The 22353-nt window shown below is 35.3% G+C and overlaps 1 non-coding gene and 1 pseudogene across 1 annotated transcript; one reads left to right on the forward strand and one right to left on the reverse strand.

Moving 5' to 3' along the window:
* Nucleotides 1–1119: 1119 nt before the first annotated feature.
* LOC112099592 lies at nucleotides 1120–21870 on the reverse strand (annotated as a pseudogene).
* On the forward strand, nucleotides 15743–15846 carry LOC112100514. The gene has a single exon (XR_002906882.1). It is a non-coding gene; the product is annotated as a small nucleolar RNA R71 (small nucleolar RNA).
* Nucleotides 21871–22353: the final 483 nt, after the last annotated feature.

The following is a 22353-nucleotide window of genomic DNA, read 5'->3' on the forward strand; positions in this document are numbered from 1 at the left end:
TTGCACGGATCCACTGAGGTTGGTCAATTTCGTCCCATTGCTGTTGTCAACTTCATTTTCAAAACTATTTCTAAAATATTGGCCGACAGATTTAAGCCTGATTATGTCTAAGCTGGCCTCTCCTCAGCAAGTTGCCTTTATAAAAGGTGGACACATCCAATATAGTACATGTATGGTTCCGGAAGATATTATCCTTTTGGATCGAAAGTCCTTGGTAGAAATTTGGGCCTAAATATTGATATCGCCAAGGCTTTAGGTACTCTCCAATGGGAATTTCTTCCACGGGCTCTGACTCAGTTGGCCTTTCACTCGACTTTTATCGGCTACCTATCTTGATTAACGGATCTGTCCAGCGGTTCTCTTCTTGTAGTAAGGGTGTTCGCCGAGGTGACCCGCTTTTCTGTTGCAAATGTGAATTATTTTAGGAAAATTTTAATTCCATCCCATCCTCAAAATCATACAATATAAGAACTTATGTAAAAAAACCCTTGTACAAGATAAAAAAACACGGCTGTCAAGAACGAAGAAATAGAAATTCAATACGTGAAAAATTATTACAATTACTCTAATATTTTCCTCACACCCAAAAATTCTATCAACACCCAATTCTACCTACGCTTTTTATCACACTAGAAATATCAACTTTCCTATATATAGTGATTATTTCTTTAGAAGATATATTTCTTTTTTTATATAAGTTATATTTTTTCTTGAGTAAGTTAAGTTCCGAAGGAGAAATTATTTATTCCTTAAATAAAAATCCTAAAAAATAAGAAAATATTCTAATAAATCCTTATTAAAAAAAGAGACATCTTTTATAGTCATTTGTATGTATAAATCCAATGAGTGGAGTTGCCATCAAGACGCATTCTTAAATCATAGAAAATAACAATTGCCTCCATGTTAAACACTCAAACCTAGCAACCTCTTCAGGCTTCACTCCAAAATGTCATGGAATCAATCGTTATTTTGTTTTCCCCTTTTACACATAACAAAGTAGAAATTAACAGCAGAAATATAAATCCTAGGCTAGCTATTCATTTACTATTAATCATAGAGATTAGAGTACTAGCTAGCCTAATATATTATTCAGAATATATAATATAGCTAGGTCCTTCATTATATAGACATTGAGGATCTTGAAGGATTACGAGCTAGAATAACACCAACCGCAGAGGCTGGTCATCATCAAGAACCAGAACCAGACGTCGAATGCCGTCCACATAAAAGATACCGATTTTGTTACAGACTTTAACACAAGAATTACAAACAAATGGACAATGAACAAGTTGTATATATTGACACTAACTTTCTGAAGCTTAAACTAATTTAGCAACGTTTTAGTTCTTGGGTGGCCGACAATTAGGCTCATATTTGTAGCAGAGCAGAGGATCAGAGAAGCTTCTACAATCAGTTGCAAGTTGATGACATGTACTGCTAGCTGGCACCAGGTGGTTATGCCGCTGCTTGTACATATACACGTGATAATTTTGTTAAGCAAGTTGTAAATAGTTAGTTAGTTTGTTAACTTTAGCTGAGTAACTGCACCTGTGTATATATATGTGTGTAATCGATTAGTAGTGGAAGATTGTTCCAGAAACAAAAAGAATTGAATAAAATTGAAATAACAGATCTTGATCATTTTCTTTAACGTTTTCACTAGCCAAACAATTATTTTCTGTTCTTTATCTTAGTATCAAAGCCAGTTATGGCATTTGTGAATCTTGCCTCATCAAATCAAAATTCAAATATTAATGTGAGCTCAACAAACTTCTCATTTACCTTTAATACACCTGTGAAACTGGATCAATCAAACTATTTGATCTGGCGATCTCAAGTATTGGCCTCTGTATGTGGCAATAGGCTAGAAAAAATCATTGATGAAACCTCCATTCCTCCTCCTTCTCATATTGCTTAGAGGATTGACAATGAGCTCAGATATATTGAGAATCTAGAATTTACAAACTAGAAGGCACAAGATCAAGTACTTCTGGGCTGGTTGCTCTCATAAATGAGTAAAGGTATCATAAGCTTGGTGTTTAATCTGGAAACTTCACTTGAGCTATGGAAAGCTATTGAAATTCAATTTGGATTGCAATCAAAATCCAGACTCTTGCATCTGAGATATATGATGAACGCAACTAGAAAAGATGACATGAAAATCACTAAATATTTCATTAAAGTGAAAAATATTGCTTATAACATGGCTGCAACAGGAAGTGCCTTAAGCAATGATGATTTGATTCTGCATGTGCTCTCAGAACTAGGACCAAATTATAATTCTATTGCTACCTATATTACTAGTCAAGTAGGTGTTGGCAAAATGATTTTGAATGAAGCTTATGCTATGTTGTTGACTCAAGAGGCTAGAATTGAGAAACAAGCACATATGCTTTCTGGCATGGATGTTAAGCACGACTTTGAAGAAAATTTTGCTCAAAACAGAGGCTTTAAGAAAGGAAATAAGTCCGGTGACAGGGGATTTGGAAATTATAATTACTCTCCTAGTTTTGACAATGTTGAACATTTTGGCAATGGTTACAGTGGAGGTCCTAGTAATAGTATGCTTGGTTCAAAAGGTCAACTCATAGGCTATCAAAGTGATAATTAAAGGGGAGCAGAAGCAGGAAATTAGAACTATGGTGTTGGCAGCAGTAATCTCAATAATAGGCAACAAATGAATCATAAACCTCAGTGGAATGCTTATAAACCAACTTGTCAAATTTGCTTTAAAACTGGTTATACTGCAAACATCTGATGAAAACTTAAAGAATTTTTATCTCTGGTGCTTATAGACCTCTGTTGTGCAAATTTTAATGTACTCGCAAGCGCACAAATCTATTGTAGTATAGATCAATGGTGACGAGTGTCGATCCCACGAGAAGGTGGATTTTAATTATGTGTAGAATTAATTTTGTAAATGAGTGGTTGGATTTATGGTGGAAGTGATTTGGAATATGCTAAGACTTAAATTAAAATGGCGAGAATAAATTCTAAAATTGGAATTGCAATAGAGAGAATAAATTGAAGAGAAAATCTATTAAATTGACGTACTTGCGTATCTGGATCCGTATCAACATGCATCATGGGCTAAATAATCCGTATTAATGCCAATTAAATCATGAGGGGGAATCCACACCTCATGAACAACGCTCTAATCAATACAGTGCTAAGGGCTTATCGTGCCAAATAATAATAACCTTGTACTAGAGGGCCGGTAAAACCAAGGCGGTACTAGACAAGATTAGTATTATTTGTCGACGAGAAGTCAAAACATCCACAAAAACTAGAGGGGAAGAGAAAATAAATTTACCAAATAAAGCCCATGACACATGTTGAGACTTCACCTTCAACCCAAGCTTGAAAATAAATTAGCTACTCATAATTGAACTAGGGGCAAAATGGAAATTTATTAAAATACGAAGAAAATACAAGATGGAGAGGGAATTACAGAAAATGAATCCCAAAAATGGATTCAGAGATATCAAATTAAGGGGGGGAGGCCCCATTTTTATAGATACATGGAGTAAATCATGGCCATCGGATTAAAAACAGTTTGGACGCTCAGGATTGCGCCACGTCATCAGTCAACAGTACGCGGTTTGACCACGCGGATGAACAGTAACACGGTTTGACTCGGATGAACAGTAACGCGGTTTGGTTGAAAATAATTTTGTGTGATGCATGTACCGTACGCGAGATTTTTCATCCACTGATATGCTGCCACGTCACCATCAACAGTACATAAGAATTTTAGCCCAACAGGATCGTGACACCTCATCAGTCAATGCCACATCATCGGTCAATGCCACGTCATCGATCCGTCTATGTGAAAAGTGTTGTGAACAGTAACGTAGATAGTACCGTACACGTGAATAGTACCGTACATATAAATAGTACCATTTTTCCTTTTATGCTCCTCTTAAGGTTTTCGACCGTCTTGAGTTCAAAAGTGATGTCCGTTTTGCCGTTTGATCTCTCCTTTATTGTGAAATGACTATAATGCCCCTAAAATACATAAAATACTTAATTAAAATAAAACACATGTAATTAAATCACAAGAAGGTTAAATACATAAAAGTAAGGGTTGTTAGTAAGACTTAAAATGTAAAATGACGGTTTTCTCCTTTATAAATATGCATTTTCTAACACTCAACAACCTCCTCCAAACAGAAATCCCAAAGCTGCATATTTAGCGGACATTGATGGTGTAGTTGATACCAATGGGTACCTTGACAGTGGAGCTACACACCATCTTACTAATGATATGAGGAATATGACTATGTCAGAACCTTTTGAAGGTAACTCTAAACTTATCATTGGTAATGGTACTGGTTTATGCATAACTCACATTGGAAATGTTGTATTAAGAATGCATAATTCCTTTGAATCAATCACACTTAAACTAAACAATATGCTCCTTATCTTATTCCACAAATATCTAAGAATCTTATTAGCATATCGTAGTTAATTAAAGATAACAATGTTGTTATTGAGTTTACTGATAAATCTTGTTTTGTGAAGGACAAAGTGAGGAATTTGATCATACTGCAGGGCAAACCTGAAAAAGGTTTATACATATTGTTATTGTTTCCCTATAATAAAGTCTCTTCTCAATCATTTCAAAAGCCTCTTGGAGTCACTCAATCCAAAATCTCAGTTGTTCCTTTGTCTATGTTCTTTGTTGTCAATTTAGTTGTCAGTAATCAAACAAGCACCTACTTGTATACTACAATAGAATCTTGTACTAATCCAAATTGTATGCTGAGTGTTTCTGTGTTCCTTAAGAAACTAGGTCATCCCAATTCCAAAGTCTTGAGTCATGTAATAAACTCTTGTTCAGCCTTTAAGAATTTTAATGGAAATAAGTTTCTTGATTCATGTGATGCTTGCAAAATAGGAAAAATGCATAGATTACATTTTCCAGTTTCTACAACTAAAACAAAACATATATTAGAAGTTTTATACACTGATTTATGAAGACCTGCCCCTGTACTTTCAGTTTAAGGTTACCGATACTATGTGAGATTTGTTGATGATTTTTCAAGGTTCACATGGATATTTCCATTAAAAACCAAGGATGAAACACTAGTTGTCTTTAGAATATTTAAAAATCAAATTAAAAAACAGCTAGATAGGTCTATTAAATGTGTTCAATCCGATTAGGGTGGAGAGTATAGATCTTTTGTTAACTTTCTTCATGAGGAAGGAATTCAATTTAGGCACTCATGTCCTTATACTCATAATTAAAATGGTTTAGTTGAGAGAAAACACAGACACATAACCAAGCTAGGTCTTACCTTACTTGCTCAAGCAACTTTGCTTATAAAATTTTAGTGGGACGCTTTCCATATAGCCACATATATTATCAATAGACTCCCCACATCTATACTCTCTATGAAATCACCTTATGAATATGTTTTTAAAATCAAACCAAATTACAAATTTCTCAAGGTCTTTGGCTGTTCATGATTTGCATTCTTAAGAGATTATAATACTCACAAATTCTACTTCCATACCTCAAAGTGTGTCTTTTTGGGTTACAGCCCTTTACACAAGGGCTATAAATGTATATATTCTTCTGGTAAAATTTTTATAGTCAGTCATGTCTTATTTAATGAAACCTCTTTTCCTTACTCATTAGATTCTAAATTCTTAACCTCACCATCTAAATATTCTGATGTTCATTACAATCTTCTTCAATCTCATACTATTTTAATTCTTAATAGAAATTTAGAAACCTTTAGAGCTGGCACTGCAGAAGAAGCTTAATCTCATCACTATAATGATCACTCTTCACCTGACATTTACAACACAACCTCTGATGCTTCACCCTCACAAATACACTTTCAACCTTCTTCCATATCTACCTTACACAAACAACAACCATCATCTTCTCATTTACCCTCGTTAACACACACTACATGCTCATCCCAACAATCTCTACCAACTCACCCTATGATTACCATAGTTAAAGCTGGTATATTCAACCCTAAAGCATTCTTAACAGCACATAACAGCCTAGAACCATCAACTGTTGATGAAACATTATTTGATCATAAGTGGAAAGTTGCAATACAGTTGGAATTTGATGCATTAACCAGGAATAACACTTGGACTTTAGTACTTGTGACACATTAACATAAGCTGATTGGATGTAAATGGGTTTTTAGAACCAAGTATAATACAGATGGTACAGTTTCTAAACACAAAGCAAGATTGGTTGCCAAGAGTTTTCACCAAACAACAGGGGTGAATTATTCAGAGATATCAAATTAAAGGGGGGAGGCCCCCTTTTTATAGATACATGGAGTAAATCATGGCCATCGGATTAAAAACAGTTTGGACGCTCAGAATTGCGCCACGTCATCAGTCAACAGTACGCGGTTTGACCACGCGGATGAACAGTAACACGGTTTGACTCAGATGAACAGTAACGCGGTTTGGTTGAAAATAATCCTGTGTGACGCATGTACCGTACGCGAGATTTTTCATCCACTGATATGCTGCCACATCACCATCAACAGTACATAAGAATTTTAGCCCAACAGGATCGTGACACCTCATCAGTCAATGCCACGTCATCGGTCAATGCCACGTCATCGATCCGTCTTTGTGAACAGTGTTGTGAACAGTAACGTAGATAGTACTGTACACGTGAATAGTACCGTACATATGAATAGTATCATTTTTCCTTTTATGCTCCTCCTAAGGTTTTCGACCGTCCTGAGTTCAAAAGTGATGTCCGTTTTGCCGTCTGATCTCTTCTTTATTGTGAAATGACTATAATGCCCCTAAAATACATAAAATACTTAATTAAAATAAAACACATGTAATTAAATCACAAGAAGGTTAAATACATAAAAGTAAGGGTTGTTAGTAAGACTTAAAATGTAAAATGACGGTTTTCTCCTTTATAAATATGCATTTTCTAACACTCAACACACCCCCCAACCAGCTTATTGCTAGTCCCTAGCAAATAAAGTGAAAACAAAATTCAAATTCAAAATAATTTTTTTTTGTTTTTAATAGAAACACTCGTATTTATTCCATCAGATTAATGATAGCAATCAAATAAAAGTATAAGCATTATCTCCAGTCTAAAGCAACATCACACTCACATCAACCATCCACATGAATCAGCCCAGTAGACTTTGTTATAGCTACTTTCAAGAATGACATGTCAAACCCCAAAATCTCACTGGAAGTAGTGACACTCTCACAAAGAAATTAAAACCAATAAAAATAGTCACTCTAATGAATGGTAATTGAGAGAGAAAATAATAAAGAAGTGATATCACATGCTCTCACCAAGATGAAATAAATATGCCCTCAGCTTAGAAATAATATGATCTCAAGTCAAATAAAAATGCTAGTCAACCCGATTTATTTATCTTTTTTTTTCTTTTATTTATTTATTTATTTTTATTATGCACCACTACATCTTTTTAGCCCATATAACTAGCTTCTACTTCAAACTATAGTTCCCTAAAATCAAGAAGGACTTTTATTAGGACGTAACGTAGGCTAGGGATATGGCTAAGAAAGAAGGGAAATAAGGAAAATAAGGAAAATAAAGTGTATGTTTGAGAAAAATGCGGAGAATTTTTTTTTTTTTGGAAGTTGCAAGGTGGATTTTACCTATTATTTTTATTTTTTTATTTTTCTTTTGAAACAACAATTTTTGTTTTGTTTTTTTTTTTTGCTTTTATTTGGCATAACTTCACTGAACAAAAATACTTATTTACATTTTTCTCAAACATAAATAGGTGATGGAACTTATAAGACATTGGGTAATACTCCAAATCGGAGTGGGTCAAGATAAGTTAAACAAATAAAAGGTTTTTTTTTTTTTTAAAAGGCTCAAAATGGTTAACTATGGATATTTCACAAAAGGGATGGTTAGAAAGGCTCAAACGGGACAAAGATGGCCTTTCCATCGTCTTTTAGGGCTCTAAATAATCATCCATATCTACTAGTTAGATGGGCCTACCAATGTAGCAACACACTTTTTTTTTCTTTTTTTTTTCTTGTTTGTTTTTTTTTTAAATTTGGAATTTTTTTTTTAAGGGTTAACTCAAAAGAAATCTAGAGATCGTGTATACAATAATAAACTGTTAAGCTGTATAAAGGATGGGAAAAATGGTTATTCTCCAAGAAAAATGATAGGCTCAAAAACTTACTTGGTACTTATTATGACATGTTCATTCCTTCAAGCAACTCATATTTGTCTCCGACATCAACATGTAGAGTAGCAAACATAATGTAACATCACTTAAGACCAAAGATAATATAAATACTAAAATTTGAAATTAATCATGTCATCCAATGTTAAAACAAATCACACAATTTTTTTTTTAAAACAACATTCTACCCCCCAACCTATTCTAAACAAGAAAGGAAAATATGCGTGCAGAAATGTGAAAATGATGCAGAAAAACTAATTAGAAAAGTTACACTTAAAATGATGGAAAAACAAAATGATTTTTTTTTTAAAAAAAGATGCGTTTCTAGAGGAACTACACTCCATATTCAGCCATCTTCGACTCACAAGTTGGAAAATGTATATTTATAGAGGAGAAATTAAAAAGAAGAAAAATAAACATAAAAACATAATAAAGAAAAAGAAACTGTCTGAATTTTTTTTTGTTTTTTAATTTTTTTTTAACGATGAAGATGCGTTTCTAGAGTCACTACACTCCATATTCAGCCATCTTCAACACAAAAAGTTAGCAACAGTTAGTTTCTACAACAAAAATTAGTAAAAACTTAACCAAAATTTCACAATTGTCGACTATTCCCTCCCCCCAACCAGAACGAAACATTGTCCTCAATGTTTGAAAGGAAAGAAGTAGAGTTTAGAAGACATCACCTGGTTAGTGCAACACAGAAAACAATATTTACAAGCGGAGAGTTAAATCTAATTTGTACTTCTTACTGCGGCTACTGTTATCATCATTATTTGGGCGCTCCAACACAAAGGTCCAGGGGTCGGGCTCCGGTTTATAAGCTTGTAACATATCAAGTAGCTCATTAGCAGTGTGAGCACAAATAAAAAGTTTTTTCACATTAGAAGGAATGAAATAGTTTTTTATTGCATGGTTAAGAAATGCGATAAAGCCATCATAAAAGTTATTGACATTTAACAAACCGATGGGTTTTTGGTAGATGTGCAGATGGGCCCAAGATGCTAGCGTGATAAGTGCCTCTAATGTTGCAAGATCTCCTGGAAGGAAAATAAAAGCATCATCATGATTAAGCATTTCAGTTATTCTTTCTTGCATACCTGAGATGACTAACTCTTCTCCAGTTGACGAGTCAGACGAATTGCCTAATAGTTTTAAGACTCTTGGGATGATGCCTAACACTTGACTTCCTTTGATAAAAGCTGCTTCTGAGACCATTTTTGATAACCCTCGATTACCTCCTCCATACACCAAGTGTAATTTTCTCGCTACTATGCTTCGACCAAGATCTATGGCTGCTTCAACGAACTCTTTATGTTTGCCATATGTAAATCCAGAAAGCACACAAATGTTCTTGAATTGTCTATTGGGAGTAGCTGACATTGTGATACTTTTCAAACACAATTTGTGAGTGCTTGACAAAAAAGAAATCACATTTAAGAGTCTTGGTGATAGTGGGTCATGGTTGTGTATGAGGTAATATGTCAGTGTCAAATAACGCGTAAAGCACGTGGTTCGCAAGTCAAAAAGAAAACAGTAAAAAGGAAAAAGCAAACAGTAATAAAATTATTAAAGACAATAATGCAAACAATAAGACAATAGTGAAATAAAATAACAATAAAGTAAAAGGATATTTACAGGTAGTTGCGACTGTGGCTCACATCTTCCTCTGGTTTTACGTCCAAAAACGGCTTGAATGCCCTCTATGGGTCGAGGATAGGCTTCCTATCCAGTTTTCTTATAAATTGGCAAACAGGGTCGTTTATAGTCAGATTCCCGAGACTATATCGTGCATGCTCTTTCTGGAATAATGGCCATAACTGGAGAATCGCTCCTTGCACATATCCACTAGGATGCGTTTCAAGAGACAAAAGGATATCATCCAATGACTCCTTATTCAAGCCATCCCTAATGAATTGAATCTTATCTTCCCTGTTATCAGACATCATTCCTAAAGAACATGGGTTTTTATTGCAACTCATTCTGGCACACTTATGACAAGCAACAGAAATTCTTCGAGCTCGTCGTTTTCTTGCATAATTTCCTTTACCACAACCAGGCATGTATGCAATAAATTTTGGAGGTAACTCACCTGCCGATCGTACTTTAGCCTCGATTAACCAGCGGATGTCAGCAGGTATGTTATTCCTCATGAGTAATCGCATGCGTTCGGACCGAGCTTTATAGATCATAAGGAGGGCATTCTGAGGAAGTGAAGGAAATCGCTTGTGAAGCTTCGCTAGAATCTCGTTTTTGTCCATACCTTCGCCTCAGAATATCAGTTATTATGGGAAACTGAAGTAACCGACTTGATTGTCACGGAGTACCGTTATCCGCCACTTTACCGGGGTAACAAACTAAAGCACACAAATAGAAAACAAATTAAAACACACAATTAAAATCGTCCTCTTATTGAATTTACCTCAAGCTCCAACTGGATGTCGTAAACACTTCTCTCAATGTCTCTGAGTTGGCGTTCTAAACCCCCAACATAGGCTACTAACTCTGGTGGTTGTAGAGCTCAAATGCGTTGTGTTTTACAAAATTGAATCTGCCTTTTGAGATGAGTTTTGACACGTTGAAGTGGTTTAAGAATGTTCAGGAGGAACGGTCTAAGTATGAGACTCATGATTAAAAATGATAACAGAAAACTTAATGGTAAAATAAACACACTTATGCAAAAACAATTTCAATTAGCAAAAGAATAATAATAAAAAGAAAGAAAGAAAAATCAAATCAACGAAAAGCAAAAAAAATCAATTCAAATTTGGTGGGTCACTCAAATTTATTTTGGTGTATTCATCATGTGGTTGGTACTCTAGATATGGCTTTAATATTTGACCATTAACTTTAAACGTGACACAATTTTTTGGGTCCTTAATTTCAATTGCCCCATGTGGAAAAATAGTATGAACAATAAAGGGACCAGACCAACGAGAGCGTAACTTACCTAGGAATAGGTGCAAGCGAGAATTGAATAAAAGCACTTTCTGACCTGAAGTGAACGATTTTCTCATAATTTGCTTATTATGGAAGACTTTCATTCGTTGCTTGTAAATCTTGGCATTTTCGTATGCATCATTGCAAATTTCTTCAAGTTCTGCCAGCTGTAATCTTCTTTCTGAGCTGGCTTGCTGCATGTCAAAATTGAATTTCTTGATGGCCCAATATGCACGATGCTCGAGTTCCACAGGTAGGTGGCAAGCTTTTCCATACACTAGTCTGTAGGGTGACATCCCAATCGAGGTCTTGAAAGCCGTTCTATATGCCCATAATGCATCATCAAGTCTTAATGACCAATCTTTCCTGTCTGGCCTCACCGTTTTTTCTAATATGTGCTTTATTTCTCGATTGGATATCTCAACTTGGCCACTAGTTTGCGGATGATATGGGGTTGCCACTTTGTGTGTAATTGAATACTTTGTCAAAAGAGCTTTGAATGCTTTGTTACAAAAGTGGGCACCACCATCACTGATTATTGCTCGAGGGAATCCAAAGCGTGAAACAATGTTGCTTTTCAAAAATGCTATCACCACCTTGTGATCATTGGTCCTACATGGAATTGCTTCTACCCATTTCGATACATAGTCAACAGCAACCAATATGTATTGATGGCTAAAAGATGGGGGAAAGGGTCCTATGAAGTCGATACCCCATACGTCAAAAATTTCAACCACTAAAATTGGATTTAATGGCATCATGTTCCTTCGTGTAATGCTCCCCATTTGTTGACACCTATCACATGAAGAACAAAAAGTGTAAGCATCTCGAAATATAGTTGGCCAATTGAAACCACATTGTAAAACTTTAGTCGCTGTTTTCTTAGCGCTGAAATGGCCTCCACAAGCTTGTTCATGGCAGAATGAAAGGATATTCGGAATTTCACTTTCTGGGATGCATCGTCTAACAATTTGGTCTGCACAATACTTGAACAAATACGGGTCATCCCAAAAGAAATTCTTTATTTCTGCAAAGAATTTAGCCTTGTCTTGCTTGGTCCAATGCTCTGGAAGTTTACCTGTAACAAGATAATTAACTATATCAGCATACCAAGGTAATACTTCCACATTCATTAATTGTTCATCTGGAAATGACTCATTCAATGGTAATGATTCTGTAATTGTGTCAAAATGGAGACGAGAGAGGTGGTCCGCCAGAACATTCTCTATGCCTTTCTTATCTTTGAATTCCAAGTCAAACTCCTGCAAAAGTAACACCCAACGAATTAGTCTAGCTTTTGCATCTTTCTTTGTGAGAAGATATTTAAGAGCAGCATGATCTGTGAATATAATTATTTTACAACCAATGAGATAGGATCGAAATTTTTCCAATGCAAACACTACTGCTAGCATTTCTTTTTCAGTAGTTGAATAGTTCAACTGTGCATCATTTAATGTCATACTAGCATAGTAAATAACGTGGGGAATTCGATCAACTCTTTGTCCTAATACTGCTCCTACTGCATAATCAGATGCATCACACATTAGCTCAAATGGTAAGCTCCAGTTTGGGGCCTGAATAATGGGTGATGATGTCAACAACTGTTTTAATTTTTCAAACGCCATAAGACATGAATCATTAAAGATAAAAGGTACATCCTTAGCAAGTAAATTGCATAAGGGTCTAGAAACTTTGTTAAAATCTTTAATGAAACGTCTATAGAAACCAGCATGTCCAAGGAAAGATCTTACTTTTCTGACTGTTTTGGGTGGAGGAAGATTAGAAATGAGATCCACCTTGGCTTTGTCAACCTCAATCCCTTTGCTCGAAATGATGTGACCGAGAACAATACCTTGTTTTACCATGAAATGACATTTCTCCCAATTTAAGACCAAGTTCTTCTCGATACATCTCTGCAGAACTAGTGTTAGATGATGTAAACATTGATCAAACGAATCACCAAAGACAGAAAAGTCATCCATAAAGACTTCAAGAAATCGTTCAACCATATCAGAAAAAATGCTTAACATACATCGTTGAAATGTAGCTGGTGCATTACATAATCCAAATGGCATTCTCCTATATGCAAATGTGCCAAAAGGGCAAGTGAAAGTAGTTTTCTCCTGATCTTTTGGTGCTATGGAAATCTGATTATATCATGAGTAGCCATCTAGAAAGCAATAAAATTCATGGCCTGCTAATCTATCAAGCATTTGATCAATAAATGGTAAAGGAAAATAGTCTTTAAGTGTGACAGAATTCAATTTTCTATAATCAACGCATACACGCCATCCTATAGTTACTCTAGTGGGTATCAATTCATTATCAGCATTGGTAACTACTGTGACTCCTGACTTTTTGGGGACAACTTGTACAGGACTGACCCATGAACTATCAGAAATGGGGTAAATGATACCTGCATCTAATAGCTTAAGGACTTCAGTTCTAACAACTTATTTCATATTAGGATTTAACAGACGTTGCATTTCCCTAGTAGATTTAGCATTTTCATCAAGGTGAATGTAATGCATGCAGTCTACTAGGTTTATACCTTTTATGTCTGCTATGGTCCATCCTAATGCCCCTTTGTGCTCTTTCAAAACATCCAAGACCTTACCTTTTTGTTCGTCATTTAGGGATGATGAGATGATTACCGGCAGAGTACTTTCTTCTCCCAAAAATGCATATTCCAGAGTGTTGGGTAATGGTTTGAGCTCGAGTTTCGGTGGTGATTCTGATGATGGAATGAGTTGCTTCTCTGATGGTGCTAGTTGCTCAACTCTTGACTTCAATTTATTAGTGTCCATAGATGGTGCTGAGTCAAGCAGGGCGTTGACCTCATCGACCGATCTGTCAATATCAAAATCCAAACCAAAGTGAGTTGAACATGTTTGTAAAGGATCATCACTAAGGTTTGAAACAAAAGTATCATCAACTAATGCTTCAATTAAATCCACATCAACAATTTCATCATCTACACTGTGAGGTTGTTTGGCAATGTTGAAGATGTTCAGCTCTATAGTAATGTTGCCGAAGGACAACTGCATATTTCCGGTCCTGCATTGAATGTGAGCATCTGCAGTTGCCAAGAAAGGTCGGCCTAGAATAATGGGGATGTGCTTCCTTGAATCATGTATTGGTTGAGTGTCAATTACAATGAAATCAACAGGAAAATAGAACTTGTCTACCTGGATAAGCACGTCCTCCACAATACCACGAGGTGTTTTCGTGGACCGATCTGCAAGCTGTAACACCACTGGAGTTGGGTGCAATTCTCCCAATTCAAGTTTCACGAATACAGAGTAAGGCAAAAGATTTACACTAGCTCCTAAATCCAACAAAGCATTCTCAATTGTGTGGTTCCCTATGCTACATGAAATAGTAGGGGAGCCTGGGTCTTTACATTTTAAAGGAATTTTATGTTGGAGGATAGAACTAACGTTTTCTGTTAAAAATGCCTTCTTTTGAACATGCATATTTCTCTTTTTAGTACAAAGGTTTTTAAGAAACTTGCATAAGATGGAACTTGTTTAATAGCATCAAGTAAAGGGATGTTAACACTTACCTGTTTGAAGATTTCAAGAATCTCACCTGTGGATTTTCCCTTCTTGCCTTTAGCTAACCTCTGGGGGAATGGAGCTTTGGGAACGTATTCTCGTGGATTGGTTTCTTCTTTCTCCTCCGGTGATGAGTCGTCAACATTTATAGGTACAATTTGATTTTCTTTTGTCGCCGGCATCTCCACTTTGTTGTCGACTTCTTTTCCTTTTCGCAAGGTCATGACGGCTTTGACTTCTCCATGTTGCTGTGGTGAACTGGTACTTGCTTCATGCACTCCTTTAGGGTTAGGCATTGGTTGACTTGGAAACTTGCCTTTCTCAACAGTCATTGCCAAGGTCTGAACTGAAGAAGCAAGTTGTCCCACCATCTTCTCGAGGCTTGAAACTGATTGAGCTTATGAGTTGAAGCCTGCTCTCAACTCATTTCGTTGTCCATCAATGGTGCGGTTCTGTTGCTCAATCGTGGAGTGAGTAACATTCCTGAAATTCTGGAATGCATCCTCCCATGGTCTAGGTTGAGAGTGGTTCTGGTTCTGATTGTATGGTCTAAATGGTGGCTGAGAGGCTTGAGGATTTTGTGGAATTGGTGGAGCTGGAGCTGCTGGTCCGTTCTGTTGGAATCCTTGAGACCATGAAAAATTGGGGTGGTCTCTCCATCCAGGGTTATATGTGTTGGAGTATGGGTTGTAATTCGATGGTTTTCTCATTACACCTATGGCATTGGCTTGATCTGAGTATGAGTCATGGTCATGTGGCTCTGTTGATTTAGCAGTTGATAATGATGCTATTTGTCGAGAGAGACCTTCAATTATCGCTTTGACTTCTTTAATTTCTAAACTTGATTCGCCAATGTGAACCTCATTTACTCCCTTAATTCTTCTAGTATTCCTGAGTGATCGACTCCGTTGTTGGGAATTATCCGCTTGTCGCTGGAAGAATTCCCAAATCTCTTATGCACTTTTTGACATTAGCTCTCCTCCACTTGTTGCCATTAGCCATTCTTGCACATTCGGCAATAATCCCTCCAAAAAGTATTGGCATTGGTGCCATTTCTCGTACCCATGATGTGGACACTTCAAGAGTAGCCCATTGAATCGCTCCCATGTTTCGAAAAACTGCTCATCCTCTCTCTGGGTAAACTCCGAGATTTCCCTGCGAATAGCATTGGTTTTATGCACTGGGAAATATTTATTCAAAAATTTAGTTACCATTTGTTCCCATGATGAAATGCTATTGGCAGGCAATGTATTAAGCCATGAACGAGCTCTATCCTTTAAAGAAAATGGGAATAATCTGAGTTTAACATCATCATCTGAAAATTTTTCATATTTAAAAGTTTGACAAATGGCATGAAAATCATTCAGATGATTATATGGATCCTCATTTTCTAAGCCATAGAATGTGGGGAGACAATTTAGCACACTAGGTTTTAGTTCAAAACTCCTATCAGCTATATTTGGGTATCTTATACATGATGTGCTAAAATTAGCTAAGGGACTGAAATAATCCTTAAATGGCCTCTCCTGTAGTGCTTGTAAATCCATTTTATTTTTAACGTGTTTGTGTGTGCGAAGTGTTTTCTCAAGTTCAAAGTCTATAGGTTCAAGATTAGGTAATAATGACCTACGACCATAAATGCAAAATAAATAAAATAAAAATAAAGATGGGAACAAAACAAATAAAAATAAAGAAAAAGGGAGAAATTACGATACTAACCTTATTGCGCTATTACAACCTTTCTATAAAAATACACAAAAATAAATACGTGAAATAAATTAACTAAAAATTAAATTAATTAAATAAAAAAAATTACAAAGAAAAATAAATTGAAAATTAAATCACAGAATTTTAAAGAAGAGAAAAAGAAAAGAAATACTAACCTTTAAATGTAGATTCACTTTTTTTTAATAAAAAAAATACAAGAAAACAAATAAAAGAAATTATTCATAAAAATTAATTCTAAAAATTACTTACCTCCCCGGCAACGGCGCCAAAAACTTGTTGTGCAAATTTTAATGTACTCGCAAGCGCACGAATCTATTGTAGTATAGATCAATGGTGACGAGTGTCGATCCCACGAGGAGGTGGATTTTAATTATGTGTAGAATTAATTTTGTAAATGAGTGGTTGGATTTATGGTGGAAGTGATTTGGAATATGCTAAGACTTAAATTAAAATGGCGGGAATAAATTCTAAAATCGGAATTGCAATAGAGAGAATAAATTGAAGAGAAAATCTATTAAATTGACATACTTGGGTATCTGGATCCGTATCAACATGCATCATGGGCTAAATAATCCGTATTAATGCCAATTAAATCATGAGGGGGGAATCCACACCTTATGAACCACGCTCTAATCAATATGCTGCTAAGGGCTTATCGTGCCAAATAATAATAACCTTGTACTAGAGGGCCGGTGAAACTAAGGCGGTACTAGACAAGATTAGTATTATTTATCGATGAGAAGTCAAAACATTCACAAAAACTAGAGGGGAAGAGAAAATAAATTTACCAAATAAAGCCCATGACACATGTTGAGACTTCACCTTCAACTCAAGCTTGAAAAGAAATTAGCTACTCATAATTGAACTAGGGGCAAAATGGAAATTTATTAAAATACGAAGAAAATACAAGATGGAGAGGGAATTACAGAAAATGGATCCCAAAAATGGATTCAGAGATATCAAATTAGGGGGGGGAGCCCCATTTTTATAGATACATGGAGTAAATCATGGCCATCGGATTAAAAACAGTTTGGACGCTCAGGATTGCGCCACGTCATCAGTCAACAGTACGCGGTTTGACCACGCGAATGAACAGTAACACGGTTTGACTCGGATGAACAGTAACGCGGTTTGGTTGAAAATAATTTTGTGTGATGCATGTACCGTACGCGAGATTTTTCATCCACTGATATGCTGCCACGTCACCATCAACAGTACATAAGAATTTTAGCCCAACAGGATCGTGACACCTCATCAGTCAATGCCACATCATCGGTCAATGCCACGTCATCGATCCGTCTATGTGAAAAGTGTTGTGAACAGTAACGTAGATAGTACCGTACACGTGAATAGTACCGTACATATAAATAGTACCATTTTTCCTTTTATGCTCCTCTTAAGGTTTTCGACCGTCTTGAGTTCAAAAGTGATGTCCGTTTTGCCGTTTGATCTCTCCTTTATTGTGAAATGACTATAATGCCCCTAAAATACATAAAATACTTAATTAAAATAAAACACATGTAATTAAATCACAAGAAGGTTAAATACATAAAAGTAAGGGTTGTTAGTAAGACTTAAAATGTAAAATGACGGTTTTCTCCTTTATAAATATGCATTTTCTAACACTCAACAACCTCCTCCAAACAGAAATCCCAAAGCTGCATATTTAGCGGACATTGATGGTGTAGTTGATACCAATGGGTACCTTGACAGTGGAGCTACACACCATTTTACTAATGATATGAGGAATATGACTATGTCAGAACCTTTTGAAGGTAACTCTAAACTTATCATTGGTAATGGTACTGGTTTATGCATAACTCACATTGGAAATGTTGTATTAAGAATGCATAATTCCTTTGAATCAATCACACTTAAACTAAACAATATGCTCCTTATCTTATTCCACAAATATCTAAGAATCTTATTAGCATATCGCAGTTAACTAAAGATAACAATGTTGTTATTGAGTTTACTGATAAATCTTGTTTTGTGAAGGACAAAGTGAGGAATTTGATCATACTGCAGGGCAAAGCTGAAAAAGGTTTATACATATTGTTATTGTTTCCCTATAATAAAGTCTCTTCTCAATCATTTCAAAAGCCTCTTGGAGTCACTCAATCCAAAATCTCAGTTGTTCCTTTGTCTATGTTCTTTGTTGTCAATTTAGTTGTCAGTAATCAAACAAGCACCTACTTGTATACTACAATAGAATCTTGTACTAATCCAAATTGTATGCTGAGTGTTTCTGTGTTCCTTAAGAAACTAGGTCATCCCAATTCCAAAGTCTTGAGTCATGTAATAAACTCTTGTTCAGCCTTTAAGAATTTTAATGGAAATAAGTTTCTTGATTCATGTGATGCTTGCAAAATAGGAAAAATGCATAGATTACATTTTCCAGTTTCTACAACTAAAACAAAACATATATTAGAAGTTTTATACACTGATTTATGAAGACCTGCCCCTGTACTTTCAGTTTAAGGTTACCGATACTATGTGAGATTTGTTGATGATTTTTCAAGGTTCACATGGATATTTCCATTAAAAACCAAGGATGAAACACTAGTTGTCTTTAGAATATTTAAAAATCAAATTAAAAAACAGCTAGATAGGTCTATTAAATGTGTTCAATCCGATTAGGGTGGAGAGTATAGATCTTTTGTTAACTTTCTTCATGAGGAAGGAATTCAATTTAGGCACTCATGTCCTTATACTCATAATTAAAATGGTTTAGTTGAGAGAAAACACAGACACATAACCAAGCTAGGTCTTACCTTACTTGCTCAAGCAACTTTGCTTATAAAATTTTAGTGGGACGCTTTCCATATAGCCACATATATTATCAATAGACTCCCCACATCTATACTCTCTATGAAATCACCTTATGAATATGTTTTTAAAATCAAACCAAATTACAAATTTCTCAAGGTCTTTGGCTGTTCATGATTTGCATTCTTAAGAGATTATAATACTCACAAATTCTACTTCCATACCTCAAAGTGTGTCTTTTTGGGTTACAGCCCTTTACACAAGGGCTATAAATGTATATATTCTTCTGGTAAAATTTTTATAGTCAGTCATGTCTTATTTAATGAAACCTCTTTTCCTTACTCATTAGATTCTAAATTCTTAACCTCACCATCTAAATATTCTGATGTTCATTACAATCTTCTTCAATCTCATACTATTTTAATTCTTAATAGAAATTTAGAAACCTTTAGAGCTGGCACTGCAGAAGAAGCTTAATCTCATCACTATAATGATCACTCTTCACCTGACATTTACAACACAACCTCTGATGCTTCACCCTCACAAATACACTTTCAACCTTCTTCCATATCTACCTTACACAAACAACAACCATCATCTTCTCATTTACCCTCGTTAACACACACTACACGCTCATCCCAACAATCTCTACCAACTCACCCTATGATTACCATAGTTAAAGCTGGTATATTCAACCCTAAAGCATTCTTAACAGCACATAACAGCCTAGAACCATCAACTGTTGATGAAACATTATTTGATCATAAGTGGAAAGTTGCAATACAGTTGGAATTTGATGCATTAACCAGGAATAACACTTGGACTTTAGTACCTGTGACACATTAACATAAGCTGATTGGATGTAAATGGGTTTTTAGAACCAAGTATAATATAGATGGTACAGTTTCTAAACACAAAGCAAGATTGGTTGCCAAGAGTTTTCACCAAACAACAGGGGTGAATTATTCAGAAACATTCAGCCCTGTAGTAAAATATTCTACAGTTAGAACTATACTAAGTTTGGCAGTGATAAAAGGTTGGAAAGTCTGGTAAATTGATGTCAACAATGCTTTTCTTAACGGAGATATTTTAGAAGATATATACATGACACAACCAGAGGGCTTCAGAACAAAGAGGGCTATGTTTGTAAACTCAACAAAGCTCTTTATGGCTTGAAGCAAGCTCCTAGAGCATGGTATGATAAACTCAAAGGGTATCTTATAAGCTAGATTTTTTTCAACTCCAAAGCTGATACCTCTTTGTTCATCAGACATGACACAAGAGGTATTATCCTTATATCAATCTATGTGGATGATATTCTCATTATAGCACCTGATTATTCTTTGTTGGAAACTTTCATTACCAATCTTAGTAAAGTCTTCGCTTTAGAAGATTTGGGACTAGTATCCTACTTCATTGGTGTTGAAGTGTGTTACACAGATAATGGGATGCATTTATCACAAACAAAATATATCAAATACCTCTTAATTAGAGCATCAATGCAGAACTGTAAAGGTTCTGATACACCTTTCAGCACAGGTCAGAAAATAGAGAAAGCAGCAAAAGGATCTTTAGGGCAAGAATTTGAAGATCTAACTCTCTATAGAAGCATTGTTGGCGAGCTCCAATAATTAATACTCACCGGACCTGATATTGCATACTCAGTTCACAAATTAAGTCAATATCTAAGTGCTCCCACACTTCAACATTGGCTTGCTTATAAAAAGGTACTCATATATCTTCAAGCAACAATTACTTATATTAGCTAGAAATCATGTGTTTTATTCTAGGTCCAAACACATTGAATTGGACATACACTATATTAGAGATAAAGTACTTAGGAAGCAATTAGAGGTTAGATACACTCCTATAGATGAACAAGTTGCTAATATTCTCACAAAGGCTTTATCTCTTCTAAAATTTAGCTAATTCAAGTCTAAGCTCAATGTCATTAGCAGACTCTTGAGCTTAAGGGGGGATGTTAAGAAGGCTCATATTTGCAGCAGAGTAGAGGATCATAGAAGCTTCTACAATCAATTGCAAGTTGATGACATGTATTGCCAGCTGGCACTAGGTGATTATGTAGCTACTTGTACATATGCACGTGATAATTTTGTTAAGCATGTTGTAAATAGTTCGTTTGTTTGTTAACTTTAGCTGAGTAGTTGCACTTGTGTATATATATATGTGTGTAATCGATTAGTAGTGGAGATTATTCCAGAAATAAAAAGAATTGAATAAAATTGAAATTCCAAATCTTGATCATTTTCTTTAACTTTCTCACCAGGCAAACAATTATTTTTTGTTCTTTAACTCTCCAATTGTAAGAAACCATTTTTCTAATGAAGCATTATAGTTGCCAACTGTCCATACTGGTTCTATCAAGTTGAGATCAGTGGATTCCCGAACAACTGTAGAATTATCATACAGTAATAACTTACATATTGACCCCTTTCTGTAGGAGAACTTAGTTGGACAACGTCCAACGGACACTCTCCATTTGTGCCTCTATGTATGCTTAATCCACCACTAGTTCCATTTTTGACTTGGAGAAGTTTATACTCGAAGTTGGACTTAACTTTGTTGCCATAGACATCTAAGACTGGTTCAGATTCTGACATGCCCAACTGAGGTTTTGTGGCCAAGGCAAGAATAAGGAAAGAGAGTGTTGCTACTAATGAAATCTTCATTTTATTTATTTTTTTATTTTTTGAAGGATAGCTAACTTATGTTTGTTGTGTTGATACAATTTGCTATATAAGGGTTTAAATTTACAGAGAGCTTGAGATTATTGTATATGTGATAAAATCATTGTGGTTGCTAGCTACATACACGCATAGTTCATGCATTATTGAGACCTTTTCTATTGTTAATTTTACGATAATGCATGTACACCGACAGTATAATAATTATGAAGAAATCATTCAAGCACACCAAAGACGACTATCCAAATAAACCAAATGACAAATAATCTTAAAGGTAATAATAAATAAAAAATTTAAGCTAGCCAAAGCCCAAAAAAAAAAAAAAAACATGCAACACGTTTGAGAGCGTCTTTAGAGAATTATTAGTTAGAATATGAAAACGATGCTTATGACGATCCCCACTCAAAACACAAAAGATATGCATAAAATTTTTCACATATGAAATCATATAGTCTTTTATAATTTCTT

This window comes from Citrus clementina, unplaced genomic scaffold, assembly GCF_000493195.1.
Source record: "Citrus clementina cultivar Clemenules unplaced genomic scaffold, Citrus_clementina_v1.0 scaffold_3, whole genome shotgun sequence".
In the NCBI taxonomy this organism is placed as follows: Eukaryota; Viridiplantae; Streptophyta; class Magnoliopsida; order Sapindales; family Rutaceae; genus Citrus; species Citrus x clementina.